At 56.1% G+C, this 21498-nt stretch overlaps 1 protein-coding gene across 8 annotated transcripts in view; it reads left to right on the top strand.

Annotated features, from left to right (window-relative positions):
* Window positions 1-21498, top strand: part of SHANK2 (SH3 and multiple ankyrin repeat domains 2) — a 546752-nt gene that overhangs the window by 411041 nt on the left and 114213 nt on the right. The window lies entirely within an intron of this gene.

The following is a 21498-nucleotide window of genomic DNA, read 5'->3' as shown; positions in this document are numbered from 1 at the left end:
AGAGGGAGTGGTGGTCCGTTTGTTCTGAGCCTCCTGGACTCACTCTCTGCTTCAGTGAAAAGGGGGAGAGCTTCAGGCTGACTCACCTTGCATCCCAGCTCCAGGGATGGTCGGCCGGGAGACACGGGGCCAGTCCACACCCTCAGCCTCAGTGTCCTCATCTGTAAGTGGGTGCCAGGCAGGCGCGTGGTGTGGGATTCAGTGACTGCAGGGGTGGCACGTCCCACACGGAGCCCGTCCTCGGTCACTGGAAGCCTTTCCTACTCCAGCCTTGGCTTTGGGAGTCCCTCTTCCCGGCAGCGTGTTCTTCATGCTGGCAGCTGGCGGTGTCTCCTCCACCAGCCCATTCCCCCCGGACCCCGGAGCACATACACTCCCTGCACAGCAATGATTAGTGTAGTTACCAGATTATGGGATCAACTTCTCTGCAGGAGAAAATTAGCCCCAGTTGCCATGTGCATCCCAGCCCACTGCGGGCTGCCGGCTGGCCCAGGGGTACCTTCCAGCTTCCTCTGCTGGGCCGAGAGCGCTTACCTGCGACGGGACCCGCCTGTACAGACCTCTCAGGTGAGCTCCGCAGGCCTGGGTCCACAGGTAAAGCCGAGGCTGGTGGCTCACAGACCCCAGACGAGGCTACCTGTCACACGGCAGGCTCGCTGGCTTGCTGGAGGCTGGCCCAGGTGCCATGGTGGCTGCTCCTTGGCATTTCCCTGGGCTGCTGGCATTCTGGGGGTACCGGGGTGCTGGGATCTGGGGTTACAGGGCTACTGGGGTCCTGGTGTGCCAGGGGCCAAGATCTGGGGTTCAGGAGGCCGGGGTAAGGGCAGCAAGGCTGCTGGGGTTCTGGGGGTGCAGGGGGCCAGTCACACAGTGCCCCATCTTTCTCCACCCTGCTCTCCGGAGCACCGGGCAGCATCCCTGTGAGCCCAGGCCCCACCTGCTCCCCACCTGTGAATAACAAACAAGGCCTGGCTTCCTTCAGGCACCGGGTCTAGTCAAGCTTAACTATGCTGTCATTCATCTGAAAGGGCTGGATTCCGGCTGCCTGGTTCAAGTACAGGGTGTTCATGTGGAAAACCTGTATCGATAGTCAGTTCTGTGCCCCATGGCGGGGCCTCGGCAGAGCTGGAGAGCCCTGGCCCCGCCCAGGCGTGCTGGGGGGACTGGAGTACACAGTCCACGAGCACCAGGACAGAGGTGGCGGTGATGGCTCAAGGGAAACAGGTCTACACACACATACACACATACTCCTACATTCACACACATTCAGGGACACACATGTGCGCACATGCACACATACATACATACTCGTGCACACTCTCTCTCATGCACACACTATAGTAGGACAAATAATGGCCACCCAAAGATCCTCATCCCTGGGACCTATAAATGTCACCTTATATGGGAAAAGGGTCTTTGCAGACTTGATGAAGTTAAGGATCTTGACATGGGAGGATGATCGCAGATTATCCAGGTGGACCCTAAATGCCATCACAGGTGTCCTTGTAAGAAGGGGGCAGAGGCAGATTTTACACGGACAAGGAGGAGGCCACGTGAAGTCAGAGGCACAGACTGGAGGCCGGAAGGGTCTTCCCCTAGAGCCTTCTAAGGGAGGACGGCCCTGTTGACACCTTGATTTCTCACTTCTGGTCTCCAGACTGAGAGAATCCATTGTTTTAAGCCCCCCAGTTTGGGGTCATTTGTCACAGCAGCCCCAGGAAACGAATGTATACATGCACGCGTGCACACACTCACACACGCACCTGCTAGGACGCGGTGGCACAGAGCAGCAGGGACAGAGCCTTCATCCATGGGTGTCGGGAAGGGACCCCAGAGGAGTGAGATTTAGGCTGAAACCTAGAAGATGAGGGAAATGTTGGGGAAAGGGCTGGCCAGGCAGATGGGGGGTGAGTGCCAAGGCCCTGCCTGGATCAGGAAGGGGTGCCATGCGTTCTAGAACACTCTGGGAGGGGGCAGATGAGGTCAGAGGAATGGGTGGGGGCCAGGTCCTAGGGGGCCTTTTAAGATGCAGTGAGGCCCAGGACAGTGGGGACAGGATCAAGGATTTTTGAAGCCTTGATCTGGCCATGTGGAGATCTGTCCTTCAAGAAATCACAGCCTGCGTTCACTCCCTCCATCCCCTCCCTTTTTCTTTTTTTGACCGTTACATTCATTTAATGCTTTTTTAAATTGTGGTAAAATACACATAGCAAACTTTACCATCTTCACCATTTCTGAGTGTCCAGTTCAGTGGCCTTAAGTACGTTCATAATGTGCAACCATTCCCACCATCCGTCTCCAGAACTCTTTTCATCTTGGAAAACTGAAGCTCTGTCCCGATTGAACACTCACTCCCCCTCCCCCTCCCCCCAGCCGTGGCAACCACCATCCTGCTTTCTGTCTCTATGAATCTGACTCCCCCAGGGACCTCATAGCAGTGGAATCCTGCAGGATTTATCCTTTCATGTTTGGCTTCTTTCACTTGAAGCAGAATGTCCTCAAGGTTCATCCACGTCGTAGCAAGTGCCAGAATTTCTTTCCCTTCTAAGGTTGAATAGTATTCCATTGGATGGATGGACCACATTTTGTTTATCCATTCAGCCATCCGTGGACACTTGGATTGCTTCCACCTTTGGACTATTATGAATCATGCTGCTGTGGATGTGGGTGTACAAATATCTGTTCAAGTCCCTGCTTTCAGTTCTTTGGGGTACATACCGGGAAGTGAAATCACCGGATCAAATGGTAATATTATGTTGAATTTTTTTTGAGGAACCACCATACTGTTCTCCAGAGCAGCTGCACCATTTTACATTCCCACCGGCAGTGCACAAGGTTCCAGTTTCCCCGACTCTTGTTATTTTGGTTGTTTTTAGTGTGACGTGGTATCTCATTATGGTGTTGACTTGCATAATGACCGGTGCTGTTGGCGATCTTTTCGTGTGCTTTTTATTGGGCATTTGTTTACCCTCTTTGGAGAAATATCTATTCAGGTCCTTTGCCCATTTTTAAATTGAATTATGTTTTTGTTATTGCTGAGTAGTGGGAGTTCTTTCTGTATTCTGGATATTCATCTCTCATCAGATAGACAGTTTTCAAACATTTTCTCATTCACTGGGTTGCGTTTTCACTCCGTTGATTGTGTCCTTTGATGCACAGAAGTTTTTAATTTTGAGGCAGTCCAATCTATTTTTTCTTTTGCTTCCTGTACTTCTGTGTTATAGCCAAGAATTCGTTACCATCCAGCCAGCCCTTTCTTTTCTCTTCTTACTTTTCTCAGCAAATCCCAGGCATCGAGTCACTTCCCCTGGAACACTTCAGTCTGCATTTCTTAAACGCACAGCATCCTGCTCGCGAGACCCAACACCGCCGTCCAACCCAAGCGTTCAGTTGGTCCCTCAGCATCCTCTGAAACCCACCCATCGTCCCCTTTCCCCAGTCGTCTCAGGAATGGTCCTTTCAAAGCAGTGACTTGTCTCAGGACCCAGCGTGGCTTGTGGCGGCTCCGTCCCCCAAGGTTCTTTCCGTCTAATCCATCTCCCCTCCTTTTCCTGGGTTGGCTGGCCATAGGCTGCTGCACGCCTGGATGCACCTGTCTCCTGTGCTGTCATTGACCTGTTCTTTCTGTGCCTCCTACTTCTTGTAGGTGGAGGTGAGCGCCAGCAGCTCCATCCACTGGGCCCGACAGCCCACTGGGGGTACCACGTGGTTCATGCCTCATCCCATCAGGAGGCACGGAGATCGGGTCCCTCCCCCCAGGGTGACAGAAGCTGGGGCTGCGGGGTTGGGCGGTGATGGCTCTGTCGTGAAGCTCCCCACCCGCCTTTCGCCCAGGGGGTCTCTCTGTCTCTCCAGGGCGGGCTCCGCCGACATCGATGAGTTCATGAGACTGGCGAATGGTCATTTCCTAATCTGACACCCCTTGCACAGTTATTAGCTGGCATTCTCCAATCGTGAAGAATGTTCCCCGATCAAATAAAACGATTTGGGGGAATTCCCTGGCGGTCCAGTGGTTAGGGCTCGGCGCTTTCACTGCCGGGGCCTGGGTTCGATCCCTGGTCAGGGAACTAAGATCCTGCCAAGCTGCGTGTGGTGAGGCAAAAAACAAACAAACAAACAACCATGTGGTTAAGCCGAAACACTATTGTACAAGAAGGCAAAATAGATGCTTGATACTTTCTTTTGCATTATCAAGTTTCTCTGTAAGAAGCTAGTGCTTTAGCGATCTCCATCCACATCCAGGGAGTTGGGTCTGTATTGCTTTGTTGGGGGCAGAGGGGGGGGTCTCTTTCTCCCTCTGTCTGTCTGTGTCTCTCTTACATGTCCTTATGGACACTCAGGAGTTTATATATTCAGTGCATCTAACTCCATTGCAGACATTATTCTCTTTGTCCCGTCTTTGCCCAGTGGCAGCCCCTCCTGCCCATATCCAGGTCTGGGGACCTGAGGGCCTGTCTCCTCAACAGGCACTAGTGACTCTCCAGACCCTCCTGCCCTTTCATCGGTCCGAGGGCCTCACGGGGATTCAGGGGTTCATGTAATGATGTCTCTCGGAGACCCGGCGTGCCTGCCCACGTGGCTGAGCAGTGTCTTCTTGTCATATCTGCACCCTCACCCCGTTGCCTTCTAAGTCAACAGCACCCTATTTCAAAAAATTAAAAAATCAATAGTAATTTTTTCTGAAAAAAATTATTGCTGTACATTTACCCTTTTTAGCTTTTTGTGGAATGACCATCCTGGTTACCATATTTACTGAGTGCCTGCCATGTGTTGGACCAATACCAGTTCACCACAGCCCTGGTGGACGGGGGTCTCCAAGCAGCATCAGATATAAATGGGGGGTGGGGGCAGTATTTTGTTGTAAAAGAAGGTTCTATAAAATGATCCAAATCTAGACTGTTATCAAGGAAAGAAAGGAGCCTCTGGTTGAACCAAGAACATGGGTCTGACTCAAAGGCGCTTTCCAACCCACCTGGGAAGGGAGCCACACCTGGGGCCGCTCAGATCTCAGGAGAGAACCAGGAGCACACAGTGTGGATGCTGGAGTGAAATCTGGTACAGTCCACTCCTTTTTTTTAAGATTTTTTTTGAGGTGGACCATTTTTAAAGTCTTTATTGAATTTGTTACAATATTGCTTCTGTTTTTTTTAATGTTTTGGTTTCTTGGCCACGAGGCATATGGGATCTTAGCTCCCTGACCAGGGATCGAACCTGCCCCTGCTACACTGGAAGGCAAAGTCCTAACCACTGGACCGCCAGGAAGTCCTGTACAGTCCACTCTTGAAGAACAAATCTCATCGGAATGTTTAGCGTTTCAATGTAGCCTTTCTCAGAAAAGAGTTGACATTTTCGTTGTACTTTGTGTTTTTTTTGCTTGTTTGTTTTTTAATTTAATTTTTATTTTATATTGGAGTATAGTTGATTTACGATGTTGTGTTAGTTTCAGGTATACGGCAAAGTGATTCAGTTATACATATACATATATCTATTCTTTTTCAGATTCTTTTCCCATATAGGTTATTATAGAATACTGAGTAGCATTCCCTGTGCTATACAGTAGGTCCTTGTGGATTATCTATTTTATGTATAGTGTTGTGTATGTGTTAATCCCAAGCTCCTAATTTATCCCTCCCCCTCTGGTAACCTTTCCCCTCTGGTAACCGTAAGTTTGTTTTTGAAGTCTGTGAGTCTGTTTCTGTTTTGTGAATGAAAACCACTTAAGCCTTCAAAGTCATAAATTTTCTTTTCAAAAATAAGGGGAAATCTAATGAGTCAACTTTCACATGTGATTCTGAGAAATGTAATAGAGAAAATTACCTTTGGAAACCGCTTTCCTCTTCTGAGACTTGCATTTTCCAAGATGGGCTGCAGATGGGCAGTCAGAACGAAGTGGATCGTGATCCAATTACCCCACAGATTTCAGCCCCGAGACTCAAGCTCAGGAGGCCTGGCGGCGAGGAGGGCCGTCCGAGAGAAGCTGATTAGATCAGAGGACACAGCTCCATCCTGCTCGGGATGTGCATATTTACAGCCCCATCTGCCCATCCAGGAAGCATCCCCGCATCCCTGGCCCCCAGGTTAGGACAGATGCCGGGCCCATGTCCCCACTGCTAGGGGCACCTGCACCGCCCGGTTTCCGGCACCCTTTACAATCACCCCCCTTGCTCGGAGTTCCGCTGTGTGCCTGTCTCTCGGACCTCAGTAAGTCAGTGTCCCTTGAGTGACTTGGCTGAGCCAATGGGGAGCCCAAGCTTCAGTTGCCTGGACGGGGAAGTCAATGCTGAGAAAAAGGGAGCAGGACCACAGTTTTGTTTGGAGAGGGCGGGGAAGGGGTGTGTGTGCACCCGTGCGCCGGGGGACATTCTGATGACACAGCCCTGCAGGCTCCCCTCAGACTCCACCTAAATGTGTCGCTTGCACAAAATCTAAGAGCCTGGAAAAGCCCTGATGGCCCTCCCTCCTTGTAGGCAACTGGGCCTCATTTATTCTGGGAAAATCAACCCCCTTCTCTTTCTAAAGGCCACGCAGAAGGGATCTGCCCACTTCTCTTTGGTAGCTGGTTGGTCTACACTTTGCCTCCACATAGCTAATCTGATGCTCTGTTCTTGCTATTTAAATCCATTCCTATGTGTCTGGGGGACGGGGCCACCAGGGGGTGGGAGCCGGGTCACTAGGGGCAGGGGCGGGACGACAGGCAGATGTCAGAGCCGGCTAGGCTGGCCGTGGGGCCTCGAGACCCTGCCTTTGCACGCGGACCTGTTACTGTTCCCGCCGCAGTCAGGGCAGCCCTGGACCCCCCTCGCCTTCCGTTTGCTGCCCTCTGGGTCTGTCCTGGGCTGACCAGCCCTCTGGGGCCCGGAGCGTCTGACCTGCGGGCACCTGCGAAGTCAGGGCCAGCCCACTGGGGGTGGTTTCTCCTGCTCCAAACACAGGCCCTCACCTCAAGCCTTGAACCTCCAGGTAGCTGCGCAGCATGGTGGGGAGCAGGGTGTGAGCTAGAGCCCACTGTGGTCACATCTCCAGCTCAGGCTCTCCCGGTGTGGCCCTGTATGTCTTTTTAGGACTCATTGTTGCCTTTGGCCCAGTTGTGGACTGGAGGTGGGCCCCTGGGGGGTCTGTAGTCCTAACAGGAAGGCTGCTGGATGCTCAGGCCTCGGCCAGTCAGCTGCAGGCACAGCCCACACCCCAGGACTCCCTGTGAGGTCTTGGAGATGCAGCCACAGTCCCCTGCCATCCTCAGGACCAGGCTGGGGCTGGTGCCTCATTGCTCCCTGTGGATGGGGATGACAGAGCCAGGGCTCCCGTGTCCCCCGCCCAGAGAGGAGACCAGGAGGCCCTGTTCTTAAGGCATCTTACAGTGTTGTGCAAACGTCACCACTTCCTAGGTCCAGAACATTCCCATCGCCCGAAAAAGAAGCCCCGTACCCATTAGCAACCCCCCCCCATGCCCCTGCCCTGCAACGCCTGGCAGCCATGAATCTGCTTTCTGTCTCGATGGATTTGCCTGTTGTGGGCATTTCCTGTAAATGGCATCGTACAACCTGTGACCTTTTCTGTCCCGCTTCTTTCGCTTAGAGCTGTTGCCTTGTGCCCTCAAAATGAAGCCCCCTCCCCAAATCGGGGCGACTGACTACCATCTCTCAGCCCCGTCAGTAAAATGGACACGGTAGCGAGACTGGCCTCACGCTGCTGTCGTGGATGAGATCCTCAGGGCTGCAGGGCTCAGCGCGGCCCCTGTGTTAGTAATAATGGCACAGCTGTTATTATTATCCCTGTGTTCAGAGCTTGCATCACTTAGGAGCTGCATCCAGTGGCCAGGAACAAACCTCAGGGTCTTAATCCACAGAGGGATCCTGGGGCTCTCATGGAGCCAGAAATCTGGGGGTGACACTGAGCCTCCTCCTGGCCGTTGGCATGGCCATCCTCAGTGTGGGGCCTCCTTGGCGTCCCAAGATGCCCGCTCCACCCCAGCAGGTCGTGGGAGCTTGGGCAGCAAGAAGGGGAAGGGCCGGGGGCAAAGGAGTGAAGGCTGGGCCCACCCCCGTGGAGAGCTTTCTCGAAGCCCCTTAGGTGGTCTTCCCTCGTGGCCACTCTTAGCAGTGAGGTCAGGCTCAGGAGAGACCTTTAGAGCTGGTCCACTGCCTCCACCCCCAAAGATGCAGTTGGGGTCCCCGGAGCAAGGAAGAGGAGTGTAGAATGGGTGTTGTCAGACTGGTCCCCCACGGAGCTGGCCACCAGCCGCTGGCCAGACAGCTGGGGAAACTGAGGCCCAGGGATGGGGTGGGGCTTACCAGTCGGGGGTCAGTGGGGAGGCCTGTCCGCTGTAGGTCTCTGGGCTCAGGGAGGAATGGCAGAGGCTTGATCAGAGGGTCCAGGGCATTTGCAAGAGGTGGTTCTATTCGGCCCACTGCCCTGCCCCTGCCCCTTTGCATCTGGTGGGTGGCAGCCCAGGGTGGGTACATTTTAGTGGGAGAGGGAAGGGTCCAGGGAGAGGAACTAGCTCTAGAAAGCACATCCAAGACCTTCTGGGTGGGATGAGGGGGCCAGGACCTCTTCCTATGCCAGGATGTAGGGGTGGGCTTGGGGTGCTAATGACAGAGGGTCCCCAGGGAGGCTGTGCTGCCTTGGGTACCCGTTGGGCTGCATGTCCCCCCACATTCAGGCTGCAGTGGCCACGTGAGCAGCAGCACATGCCTGCCACCAGCCCTCTCTGAGCGTTGGCACTTCCCTCCCAGGCTGGAATCGACTCCAAGATTAAAATTAATTTCTCTTCCACTTCACAACAATTGTGCGGCCTCTCCCAAGTACATCCTGTCTTTGATTGCACAGAACACGCTCTGCCTTGCCGCGCTGGAGGCTGGAGCCCCAGAACTGGGGTTATTTACCCAACCAGGGCCTCCGGCGAGCTGCTGATGCTGCCGTACCTGTTCACTCTGCTGGTGGAGAGGCTCTCCCAGAACCTGTCGGGCGGGGGGGGGGTGGGTGTGGCGTGGGAGATGCTGCTGCAGCCTCTCCCCACCCAGAGACCACACCCACAGCCGGAGGGAAGGCAGAGCTCAGGGGCCTGCAGCTCCGGAAATCAGAGGCGTGACGCTGGGTGCGAGCTCTGCCTTCAATGGGCTGGGTGACCTGGGGCAAGCCACCGGCCCTCCGTTACTCCTGCAAAAGAAGGAGCCGGATACTTACCTCTCAGGACTACTGCAAGACTGAACAAGATCCCAGCAAGACATGCTCTTTATATATTGAGGCACTACCATGGTACTGTGTATCCAGCCCTCACAGTACAAAGAATCCTCCCATTGGTCTTCACCGGGTGAGACTGTGTGCAGGACAGGAGTGACTCGGCCCATTTTGAAGGTAGAGAAACTGAGGCCCAGAGAATGATGGAAGGGATGGGCCTGGGTAGGAAAGAGAAGGAGGGGGCGTGTGCATTTGGTACCTGCCTCACCTTCCTCCTTCCGTCACATAACAAGCATCCCTTCCGTCTCCACCCCTGAAGCCAGCCTCCTGCCCGTGCCACCTCCTGCCTGGAACACCCCCGCAGGCTCCTGTCAGAACTGAGCTCCCAAGTCCCCTTCCTCCGGGACCTCCCGGCTTAACCTGTGGACCTCCTCATGCAAACGTGGGCTACCTGAGCAAATCTTCAGATTTAAGAAACCTCCCCCATGCCAGGGATGCCAGCATTTTAAAGGGTGCCCTTGAGGTGTGATACCTTCCTAGCCTGTAGCAGTCAGCACAGCCTAGGTCAGGCTGCGGTAACAAACAGCCCCAAGATCACGGTGGTTTATTTCCTGCTGGCCCTCATGGCCTGATGGCTCTGCTCTGTCCCATGTCATCCTCACTTAGAAGCCCGGGTGGGTGCAGCCCCCACCCACTGGCCGTCACCAGCTGGTGACGGTGGCCGAGGTGGGTTGAAGGGGGGAGCCTGGTCAATGGCGTGGTGACTCTCTAAGCTTTGCCTGGATAACTTGTCACTTCTGCTCCCCTCTCATCGGACACACGCAGCCTCAAGAGGGTGGAGAAGTGACACCTTGCATGTGCCCAGACAGAAAAGTGGGGCTTCTGGTGAACAGAACCCAAAAGCGAGAGCCTTTCATGCTAGAATTCCTGGCCAGATGGAGGGCTGGAGAGAAGAGATGCTTTGGGCAAAGTGCCTTGCCTCAGCCGTGCCACTGTCCTAACTTCTGGGCATCTGCCTGACTCGCTGTCTGTGTCAGCTCCTGGGCTCCCTGGGTTGGGGTCCCCAAAAGTGAAATATATGTGGCCTGAAGAGCTGATGAAGAGCATCTCAGCCCTTGCTGGTGGGGCTCAGCCCTCGTCCTGTGTCTGCTCTGCGCCTTGGGGCGTCAGGAAGTGGCTCGGGCTGTGATATTTCTCCACACGGCAGCAGAGACACCCTGCCTCGCTCCGGGGTGAGAGCCATCGGCCTCTCCTGCTTTTCCATGAATCTGCTGGGCCTTGGACTCCATGGCGTGAAGCTGCCTGCTTGGGGTTTGATCAGATGAGACAACGTCCTAAATCAGCCGAGAGCCCCGGCCTGCCTGTGGTAAGAAGTGTATTCTCCAAACGGTGTCTCCCTGCCTCTCGGTCCCGGGCTTCACGCCACATTAAATGCAGACATAGTGACTGGTATGTTTGCTTCACAACTACACCCAAACATAGAGTGCATGCTCTGTGACGTCCAGATACCATGGGAGAGGAAATCATTCAGATGTCTGCACAGAGGCCGAGGTATTGAGCGGACCAGAAAACACGTCTGTCTAAATGGGCCCGGCAAACCATGTTGCTGGGGGCGTTTTCCGTTGCCACCTGAGTTGTGACTCTCGGCAACCGTCTCTTAGCAACTGTGGGTGTGGGGTACCACGCTCAGCTGGGAGGGGGGGCTCTGGGACCAAGGCTGCCTGGGAGGAGATGAAGGCAGAGGTGTTTAGGGGGTGGGGCAGAGGCCTGGGCTCTGCAGCAGGCAGGGGTCCAGTAAGACGCCAGGCCCCCATGTCCCAGAGGTCTCCGTGGGGTGAATGGGTGGGGACCGCTCTTCCTCCATTACTCATCCTTCTATGTGCGCATTTTATACACGAGCATGTCCTACTTTTCCATATTTACACAAATATCTTTTATTCCATTTCCCGGATTTGTTGGCAAGCAGCTGGGCTGGGGTTACATCTGGCACTGGCGTGATCGATCTCTGGATGGTGTGGGGTATGGAGATTTGAGGGTCTTTCTGAAACAGCAGAGGTGCTGAGCCATCAGAGCTCAGTTCCCCCACTGCTCGGACTCTGGGCAGGTTCCCTGATGTCTGGGCCTCAGTTTTCTGACCTGTAAAATGGGGGTAGGCCCAGGCACTGAAGAACTAGCCTGACCCAAAGAGAGGTCCGGCCCTTGCCTTCAGCTCCTGGGAGGGGATCTCTGGGCCCCTGGGACGTCCTGTCCTGCCTGATACGTGTCTTTGTCTGCTGGGGCTTCAGCCACCACAGTCTAACAATGGGGTTTGTAATGGGGGGTTGGGGCCACCCCATATCAGTTTTTTTTTTTTTTAATTTTATTTATTTATTTATTTATTTATTTATGGCTGTGTTGGCTCTTCGTTTCTGTGCGAGGGCTTTCTCTAGTTGCGGCAAGTGGGGGCCACTCCTCATCACGGTGCGCGGGCCTCTCACTATCGCGGCCTCTCTTGCGGAGCACAGGCTCCAGGCGCGCAGGCTCAGTAATTGTGGCTCACAGGGCTAGTTGCTCCGCGGCATGTGGGATCTTCCAAGACCAGGGCTCGAACCCACGTCCCCTACATCGGCAGGCGGACTCTCAACCACTGCGCCACCAGGGAAGCCCCCATATCAGTTTTGACCTCTGGAACAGGCCGGAGAGAAAACGTATTAGCCCAACCCTCTGGGAGGGGCTGGAGGCCAAAGGTCACCATGGGGCAGTGTGTGATGGAGCCCCAGGAAAGACTTCGACACCCTGGTGGGGGGAGCGTCCTGAGTTGGGAGTATGTGCATGTGTTATCACGCAATGATGCTGGGGTGAACGTGTCCACCAGGCAACAAGCAGACAGAGATGGCGCTCGGGTGGTGATACCTGCTGAAGGGGACCCTCACGTGGGTGCTTAAGGACCAGGGCAGGAGGGCGTCTCTCCAGAAAGGCGTCATTGGAGCCTGAGTGGGGCAGCCCTTCCAGACCAGGGAAAGGTGTTCCAGGCAGAGGGAACAGCCAGTGCAAAGCCCTGGAGGCAGGAAGGAAGTCCCAGGGCATGTTCTGGGAGCCGAGAGCCCCACAGGGAAGCAGGCGTGTGTCGTGGCAGAAGGGGTGAGGGTGACATAGGCAAAGCAGCAGTGGCCTCACTCTGGGAGCAGGGGTGGCCTGGGGCCCGACCTACACTGGGGAAGGTCACGCTGGCCGTGTGTGGAGAACAGGTTACAGGGGCACCAGCGGGAGAGCCAGCCCAGTCGAGTGCAGGGATGCCACTGGATGGGGGGGACAGGTCAGAAGGATGGTCTGAGGGAGAGAGGACAGGACTGGCTGATGACTCTGAACTGGGGGGGACGGTGAAAAGAGGAATCAGGCTGACCACACTCCCCGGTTGGCCGTAAGCATCTGGGTGGAGGATGCGGCTTGCTGGGCTGTGAAGGCAGGGCCAGGACAGGTAGGGGGGCCAGAGCCGGGGCCTGGCTCTCAGACGGTGTGGTCTGTGGTGCTTCCTGGACGTCCAGATGAGGGGCAGGTGCCGAGAGCAGGGCCGGGGCCAAGAGGCAGCGTCCAGGTAAGAGCAGTGGGTGAGAGGCCCCCGGATGACCCAAGACATCACTTAGGATGGGGGAAAAGAACAGTGGCCGGAGCCTAGAGGTTCGTGGGAGAATTGGGGGCGGGAACCACGGAGCCCCTGGGAGAGGCCGACGGACAGGGAGCAATGCGAGGGGACCGCTTGGGGAGGTTCTCTTTGCAAAAGAGACGAGAGAAACGGGGCCTAGTGGCTGGGAGGGAGGTGGGATCGGGCAGCCTCTCCCCACCTCAGCTTGTGGGGCCCATCTGCACGTCGTGGGGTGTCAAGCACCTCCTGGTCGTGACATCCAAAAACGTCTCCAGGCGGGGGTCTCCCCGGCTGAGGACCCCTGCGTTGCGGGGAGATGGTTCAAGGTTCGGCTTTGTTCTTTATCAGGCCCCTGGCCCTGGGGGCAGTTATTTGACAGACAGGACTGGGTGGCAGAGGAAGAGGTGGCCCTGAGTCCTGCGAAGGCTGGGGGACCGTGGTTGCCCTCTGGGAGGGGGCAGCATCCACCAGGCCTCCTGGAGGAGCCCCTCCCCGGAAAGGGGGAGGAGGGGACCAAGCACCGCCTGCCCTCGGGGGCGTGGTCCTTTCCCCGTGTTCCCCGGGAGAGCGGTAGGACATGCACCCACCTCACGGAGACTCGGGGCTGGGCAGTGAGATGCTGCGAGTGACAGGCCACCCCCCGCCGCGTCCATCCATCCGTTCTCAGCGCTGGTGGCTGCACGTCCTCCCGCGAATGCCCCCAGCCTCGGCCCCTCCTGAAGCCGGGAAGCCTCCTGGAGGGGGGGCGCCTGCAGGTCCCGGGATGTTGGATCCCAGAAGGTTCTGGGCAGGCTGAGGCTGGCCTCTCCCGTCCCCCACCCCCCAGAGCACACCAGGGCCTCCTGCTCTGAGGTGACCACACTCGAAACACCTCCTCCCCGTGCGGGGGCAGAGGCCCCGGCAGTTCCCACTTCTGGGATGTCTTCTGCGTTCTTGGCAGCAGGTCCCGCTGTCCACCCGCCCTTAGGACCGAGGCCGGGGACCGTCCTCCGTCCCAGTGCCCAGCACAGCCCAGCCGTGTCTTCCCCACATCAGCCTGGCTCCTGCCTGCCTGGGAGGGATCAGGAGGTTGGGGGAGAATCCCAGGGCCCCTTGCTACCCTGACGGCCTCTGATTCTCTCTGATTCATTGGTCCGGAGCAATGCGGTCCAACAGAACTTTCTGGAAATGTCCCATCCGCCCGATATGGTACCACTGGCCACACATAACGACCACGTAAAATGTGGCCACGTGACTAAGGAACTGAATTTTTATTTAATCTTAAGCAATTTAAACTTAAGTATCCACAGGTGGCTGGGTCACCATATTAGACTGCCATCACCGTCCACTTAGAAGACTCCCCAGCGGCTCCTCCCTTCCTCCCTTTCTCCCTCCCTTCCTGTCAGTCTCTTCGCAGCACCTGCACGTGCCCCGTCCACACCTGGGCCTGCCGGGCTTCTGGGCCGGGGGGTGGGTCGGGCAGTAATAAATTAACAAGAGCACATGCTCTGAAGGACATAAGCCAGAGGGACATGGTGGGGGCCAGCCAGGAGGTCAGGGCCACCTCTCTGAGGAGGTGAGCGGGGAGCTGGGAGCAGAGAAGCCGAGGCTGGCAGCACCCCCCATCCTCTGGCAGTGGGAGCCGCTGCAGGAAGGCCCAGAGGTGGAGACTGGCAAGAGCCTTGGGGACAGGAGGTCCAAGTGACGGGACAGCGGTAGCGCGGGCGGGAGAGGCAGGCACAGGCCCCGAAGGACGCGGTGAGGAATTCAGACTTTACTTCCAGGGCGACAGGGTTTGGGATGGTCAGTAACACGGGGTGGGTGAGTGCGCCTCGGCCTGTCTGGCTTCCACGGGAAGAATGGATTGGAGGGTGCAGCGGGTTACGTAGTGTCCCCCGCCCAAATCTCACTCCATCAGCAGCCTCGTTTGGAACTAGGGTCTCTGCAGGTGTAATTATAAGGATCTTGAGATGAAATCATCCTGCATTCGGGGCCCCAAATCCAATGACTAGTGTCCTTCTGGCAGGAGGGGAGACACAGGAAGTTGGGAGAAGCCCCCGGCAGAGCTGGGAGGGAGGCTGCAACAGATGCCCCTCTGTACCTGCAGGAGCTTCAGTCTGGGGCTTCTGGCCCCCTGAACTGTGAGAGAATAGGCTTCTGTTGGTTGCAGCCCCCAGTGTGTGGTACTCAGTTGTGCGGCCCCAGGAAACTCACCCAGGGGACAGCAAGACCCAGAGGAGGCCCACGGTCCATCCAAACACTGGGGTGGAGAGAAAGACTCAGCCTGGGGGTCTGTTCCGAGGCTAGAACTCACAGAGGGGGGATCTGGTTTTCTTCACACTCAGCGGGGCAACTGCAGGGCCCTCTAGGATAGGCAGCTGGGGTTGGGGTGGATGGAGAGCCCCGCTGTGCCCTGGGGGGGTGAGATGCCCACTAGACCCCCCGCTGGGGCCAAAAGGTGCCAAGGAGCCGTCGGCCAGCTGTTCTTGTCGGCTGGCCCACTGACAGCCCCAGTGACATGCTTTCACCCGGACTCACCTCAGGGACAGCCCGGCAGAGGCCCAGGGCCCCTCCTTGGGGGGACCGGGCTCAGCTCTGGGAACCCCAGCAAGGTGTGGACAGAACCGGGAGGTTTGTTGTAGCTCAGAGAAACCAGAGCTCCGAAGCCTGTCTTCTCCTGGGTTGAGGGAAGGGGCTGCAGGTGGTCTTGGGCGTGGGGTCCCACCCCTCAAGGTCCTTCCCCCTCCCCAGCAGGGACCTGCAGGCTCCTTAGGCCTGGACACAAGCATGCCTCCCACTGGCAGTACCTGTCAGGCACACTCTGTCGCGTTCTGCCTTGAAGCCATAAATCATGTGTTTCTCAGCTTAGTTTACCGATGTTGCCGGGAAAGATTCATAGCAGTGGTCCTCGTCCATCTCCATCCTCCTTCTTAAGTTCTCCTTGCCCACGTGCGCCGGCAAAATCTCCTCCCTCCGAGATGGTCACCAGCCTGGGTTGCTTGGGGACGTCGCAGTCCAGACTGGCCCCGGGCTGGAGCCGGGTCTCTGGATTCAGAAGGCCTAGGTGTGAGTCCCATTCCTCCACATATTCCCGCTTGTCAGCTCTTGCCTCAATTTCCTCGGCTGTAAAATGGGGATCAGGATGGAGGGACATTGTGAGAATAGGTGCCTCAGTGTGAGTAAAGCATTTAAAACTCCTAGGGCTTCCCTGGTGGTGCAGTGGTTGAGAGTCCGCCTGCCGATGCAGGGGATATGGGTTCGTGCCCCGGTCCGGGAAGATCCCACGTGCCGTGGAGCAGCTGGGCCCGTGAGCCATGGCCACTGAGCCTGCGCATCTGGAGCCTGTGCTCCGCAACGGGACAGGCCACAACAGTGAGAGGCCCGCGTACCAAAAAAATAAATAAATAAAACTCCTGTTGGACATACAGAGCCCCAGAAATGGGGCCGTCAGGGGAGGTCATCAGCAGACTCTTTCTCCCCAGTATTTGCATGGAATCTCCCTATGGGTCTTGCTGCCCTGCTGTGTGGTCACTCAGAGGGGAGACTGGAAGGTTTAATCCCCCTGTAGCCTTTGGAGCAGGTGCTGTTCCCACCCCCCTTACAGATGGGGAACTGAGGCCTGGTGGGTGTCACACTTCGCCCTACAAATGTCTTCGTCAGCACAGGCTGCCATAGGCTGACAGCTTAAACAACAGACGTTTATTCCTCAGTGCCCTGGAGGCCGGACGTCCAAGATCAAGGTGCAGGTAGATTCAGATCCTGGTGAGGGGACTCTTCCTAGTGTGCGTCCTTGAATGACAGGGAGAAATGGGGAGAACACGGCACTGGTGTCCCTTCTTATAAGGACGCTGACCCTGTCAGATCAGGGCCCCACCCTCATGACCTCACTTAACCTTGCTTACCTCCTTAAGTGTTCCATCTGCAAAGGCAGGCACATTGGGGGTTGGGACTTCAACAAATGAATTTGGGGGGGGGACACGTATTCAGCCCGTCACAACAGACTGCACTTGGCCTGCGGGCAAGGCAAGCATGGATGAACAGCCCCGCTAGTAGATTTCAGAGCAGATGGGAAAGAAGGACCCCAGGATGGAGTCTCTGGAGGGAAGGAGGACAGGAAGAGGCATCACCTCTGGGCCCACAGGTGGCGGCAGCGTTGCCCAGAAGAGTCAGCTCTCCGAGTTCCTGGTCATCCTGATGGGGTTACCTGTTCTGCTTAATTAACCCTTCACTGACAGCCCCTGAAATCTGCCTTTCTCCCAACCCGGTACAGGCTTCTTAAAGGCAGAACGATTATGTTTTTGTTAGGGTGAGACTGCAGCCGGGAGATGATGCTTCTGCCATGGGAACTATTGAACCATGTCTCAATTAGGCTGGCTAATATTTTAGGCTCCCGAAGTGCCAGGCACCGTGGGCAGAGCTTAACTTGCATTCTCACCCTGAAACTCCACACCCACCCCATGGCACCTCTGGGGAAGCCGAAGTAGAGAGGTGGGCATGGAGTGGATGCACCTGTGACCCTAGGGGGGTAAGGACCCAGTTCCACCCAAGTGTGGAGACCAGGGCAGGACAAAGTGAAGGCACACGTGTTCTGGACCAAGCAGGTGCTCACAACAGGGAGGGTTGGCATCCATGGACCAAGGCCAGCCCAAGGGTCAGTTCCAGAAAATATCACCAGCCGGTGCCAGCACTGTGGGGTCCCTGGGCTGTGACCTCCCCTCCAAGCCCAGGGTCCTCCTGATGGAAGGGCACCGTCTTCCTGGGGTCGGCTGAATCACAGTCCCCAGGACATCCACATCCTAATCCTCCCGACCTGTGTATGTTGCCAGCCACGGCAGAAGGGACCCTGCAGGTGGGATGGAGTCAAGGCTATTGAGATGGGAGGCTATCCAGGGTCATCCAGGTGGGCCCAGTCTCATCGCAAGCCTCCTTACTAGAGGGAAGCAGAGGCAGATTTGAATACAGCTGGGGAGCGGGCAGAGGTTGGGGTGTTGCAGCCACAGCCACGGAACAGCTGGAGCCCCCAGAAGCCGGAAGCGGCAGGAAGGGTCCTCCCTCCCCTGGCGCTTCCAGAAGGAGCGGGGGCCCTGCCCACACCCTGATTTCACCCGACAGTTGGACCTGCAGAGCTGTGAGATAAGTTCGTGTTAAGCCACTGAATTTGTGGTCATCTGTTTCAGCCGTAATAAGAAATCTAATACACTCGCATCTGGGTCTTCAGGCTTAAGTGATTAACATACAGGAAGTGCTTAGAGCCGTGCCTGGGGGCGGGGCTGGGGGCTGCCCTGAGGGAAGCTTGACAGAAGCCCGGCCTGCGGGCAGGAAGAGGCAGGATGACGGATGATGAGCAGGTGGGCAGTGGCTCCCCCTCATTCATCTCCTGGCTGCTTTTGGGGTGTCCCTGGTCCCCACGGAGCTCACCACCCTTTGACATAACTCTCAGGATTGGTGGCTTTGCTCCACTGTCATGTGTAGGTCCTGGAGAGCTGGCCTCCACATTTGCAGACCTTCCCGGCCCGATTTCCCAGGCCCGGGTTTGTTTTCACCACATTCCGCGTGGTGTCGGCCTTTAGACGTGGGCTAATGTGACCCAGAAGTTTGGTACCGCTCTCCGGGCCGGTGTTAATTATGCTGGATTATGGTATTAATAAACCGCGTGCCTCGCAGTTCTTCTCTAGGCAGCCAGCCTCGTGCTCTGTGACTTACTTACTGAGTCCCAGCCGCAGGCCTGGGGTTGGGTTACGGGTCCTGCTGCTCGTGGGATTCTAGTGGGAGGACTGCCGAGGAATCGTGCGCCTCTGTCTTTGGAGAGCGAGGTGGGACGTGAGTGCCTGTTAACACGGGACTTGGGTCCTAAGGCCCAAGGACTTTTCCCTCTGGGTTCATTTTCACCTTCTGAAATGGCCTTGTCCGTGCATTACACTGTGAACACCGAGTTAAAATCGCCCTGTCGTCTAAGAAATCAAACTTATACGTGCCTGACACGGTCGACATCCCTCAGGAGTTCCATTTTCAAGCTTAGGTCGTGTTTGCTGGCGGCAGACCCCACCCTGCTACTGAACATCTGGTCTCCATTCCTGCCGCCCTCTCAGTTTCCATATTCACCCTGAACTTGAACTTTCTCTGGGGCTGGTGGGTCCTGGAAACCCGAAGGGCTACTGTGTTGCCTCAGGCTTCAGTTGCTATGTCTCCCTTTTTACCCAGCCCCCCAGGAAGCCCAGAACTAAATTTGCATCCTAACCAGAGTGCACTTGTGGTCTGTCCCGACAACCCCTGGTTTTGACAATTCACTCAGGGTCTTCTTACACCTAGCTCTTTAACGAGTTTCTCTTTTATAGCAAGTTTGGCAAACTATGGCCAAATTTGACCCACCAACTGTTTTGGTGCACCCTGCAAGCAGACAAGTTCTTATATTTTTAAAGGGTTATCCACACATGCGCGCGCGCGCACACACACACACACACACACGGGAGACTCTGTGACCTTGACCCTAAAATATCTAAACTCTGGCCTTTGCAGGTGACGTTTGCCATCCCTCTTGCACGACGGCAGGTGCGTGTTCAGGAGGTTGGCTGCTCACCTGTGGGCCGTGTTAGGTTGGCGGCCTTGACAGAAGGCCTGCCTGGGACACAGCCAGGCTCTGGGCCTCTTGGGCCTGGAAACGCATCCCAGCCTCCATCCTGGCAGCCTCAGCCTCCCTCCTTCCAGCCCACCACCCTCCTCAGGTGTCAGGTCCTTACCTGGAAGGACCCGCCCAGGACCCAGAGCTGGGCTCTGGAGACCAGGTCCTGGGCCTGGAGGACGCGGCACCCAGCTTCAGCCTGGGGCCTGGTCCTGCCTCCCGTCCCTTCTCCGCCCCAGCCTCTCCCGCTAGTACTCAGATATTATTCCTCTGCTGGGCTCACCCTCCAGGGCTGTGGACCGCCTCCTCTTGGGGTCCCCCAAACTCGCTCACCCTCACGTCACCACTGACCCAAGGGGTAGCCAGACCAGGGAGCAAGAGAGGTGTGGGGACAGAGACCTCCCTGACCGCTCACAAAGCCAGCGCTGGTCCATGAAGCTGAGCTCTGTGGGCGGGCGGGCTGCTGGCACCGAGCCTGGAACTGGACCAACCAGCCCAATAGCTGCCACCCAAGGAGCCAGGCCCCGCCACGGAGGGCAGATGGGGGCTGCCACAGGCAGAGGTGCTCCGGCCCCACTTCCCCTCTGAGCCCACCTGGTGGTGGGCCATTCCTCACCCACCCCTCGGGCTCTGGGCCCCGAGAGAGGCCGAGGGCATCAGGCCCTCCGAAGGCCTCGCCCACGAAGTGCTGCAGGTATTAGCACGTGGTTAATGGGTCCGTGCACCGTGTGGATCAAAGAAGGTTGTCTTTCTTTCCTTCCCCCAGCCTCACCAGACCTCTGGGACCACAGTCCCCCAGACAGGAGCAGAATAGCTGCCCCTTCCCTGTCCCATCTTAGAAGCATCTAAACACAGGGATGGGAAGTGCAGTCCTTCCTGTTGCTGAGATAAAGCGGTGGAATCGGGGGGCTGCAGAGCTGTGTGGAGAAGGATTCCAGTGTTCACCCCGTGCTCAGGGGATGTGCACATCCTTGTGGATCTGTGCAGGGCTTTGGCCATCCTCGTGCTCACAGCAATGAACTAAAGACCTGTCTGGTCACAAGACAATGGCTGGGCTGGAGGGCGGGCTGGGGGAGGACCTGGAATGCCGCTTGTATTAGTGTCTTAGGGGCTATAAGGAAGTGCCACAGCTGGGGGCTTAGAACAACGGAAATGTACTGTCTCATTGTTCTGGATGCTAGAGATTCCACAACAGGGTGTCAGCAGGGCCTCCCTCTGCTGCGGCTCTAGGTAAAGATGCCTCCGTGCCTCTTCCCGCTTCTGGGGGCTGCCAGCAATCCTGAGCCGGCAGCTGCTTCCCTCCAACTCCACCTCTCTTGTCGCATGGCCTTGCCCCTCTGTCTATATCTGTGTCCACATTCCCCTCTTCTTATAAGAAGAGTCATTTTGGATTAAGGACCCACCCTAACCTAGTACAGCCTCATCTTAACTTACATACTAATTATATCTGCTAAGACCCTGTTTCCAAAGAAGGCCACATTGACAGGTGCCGGGAGGTAGGACTTCAGCGTATCTTTTCGGGGGGACGCACCTCCAGCAACAGCACTGCTGCACAAAGCCAGGCCTTTCAGAGCCTTTTCCAGTTTCAACACTTTATTTTTGGAAGGATACACGAAAAAGACCCCAAGTTGCAATTTCTTTGGAAAACAATTGTCATTGTCCACAAAAACTGAAAATGCGCCAACTGTAAGAGCAGCGGTTCACGCTGGGGCACACACACCACCACTACCACCCCCTGCCAGACTCACAAGCGCTGGGGACATACACAAGAAGGTTCCGAACCGCTCTGCTCACGGTGGCAAGAAACTGGGAATGACACGAGTACCTATTAACAAGAGAAATGATCAGGAAACTGTGATGCCTTCGAAGAAGGGATGCTCTCCAGCAGTGGGGAAATGAAGGAATGTCAGCCACGCACATCAGCGCAGAGAAATCTCAGAAGCAGCGTGGAGGGAAAACTTTAAGCTGTAGAGGAAGGCATAAAGTTTGCTTACAATTTATGTCAAGTTCCCTAAAAAGGAGGCAGAATGAATCAATGGATTGTTTAGGGTTATGAACATGTAATAACACACAAAAACACAAATGCAGAATCCCAGTT

This window comes from Mesoplodon bidens (assembly GCF_964165515.1).
Source record: "Mesoplodon bidens genome assembly, chromosome: 7".
Classification (NCBI taxonomy): domain Eukaryota; kingdom Metazoa; phylum Chordata; class Mammalia; order Artiodactyla; family Ziphiidae; genus Mesoplodon; species Mesoplodon bidens.
This window is presented reverse-complemented; position numbering and strand designations above follow the sequence as displayed.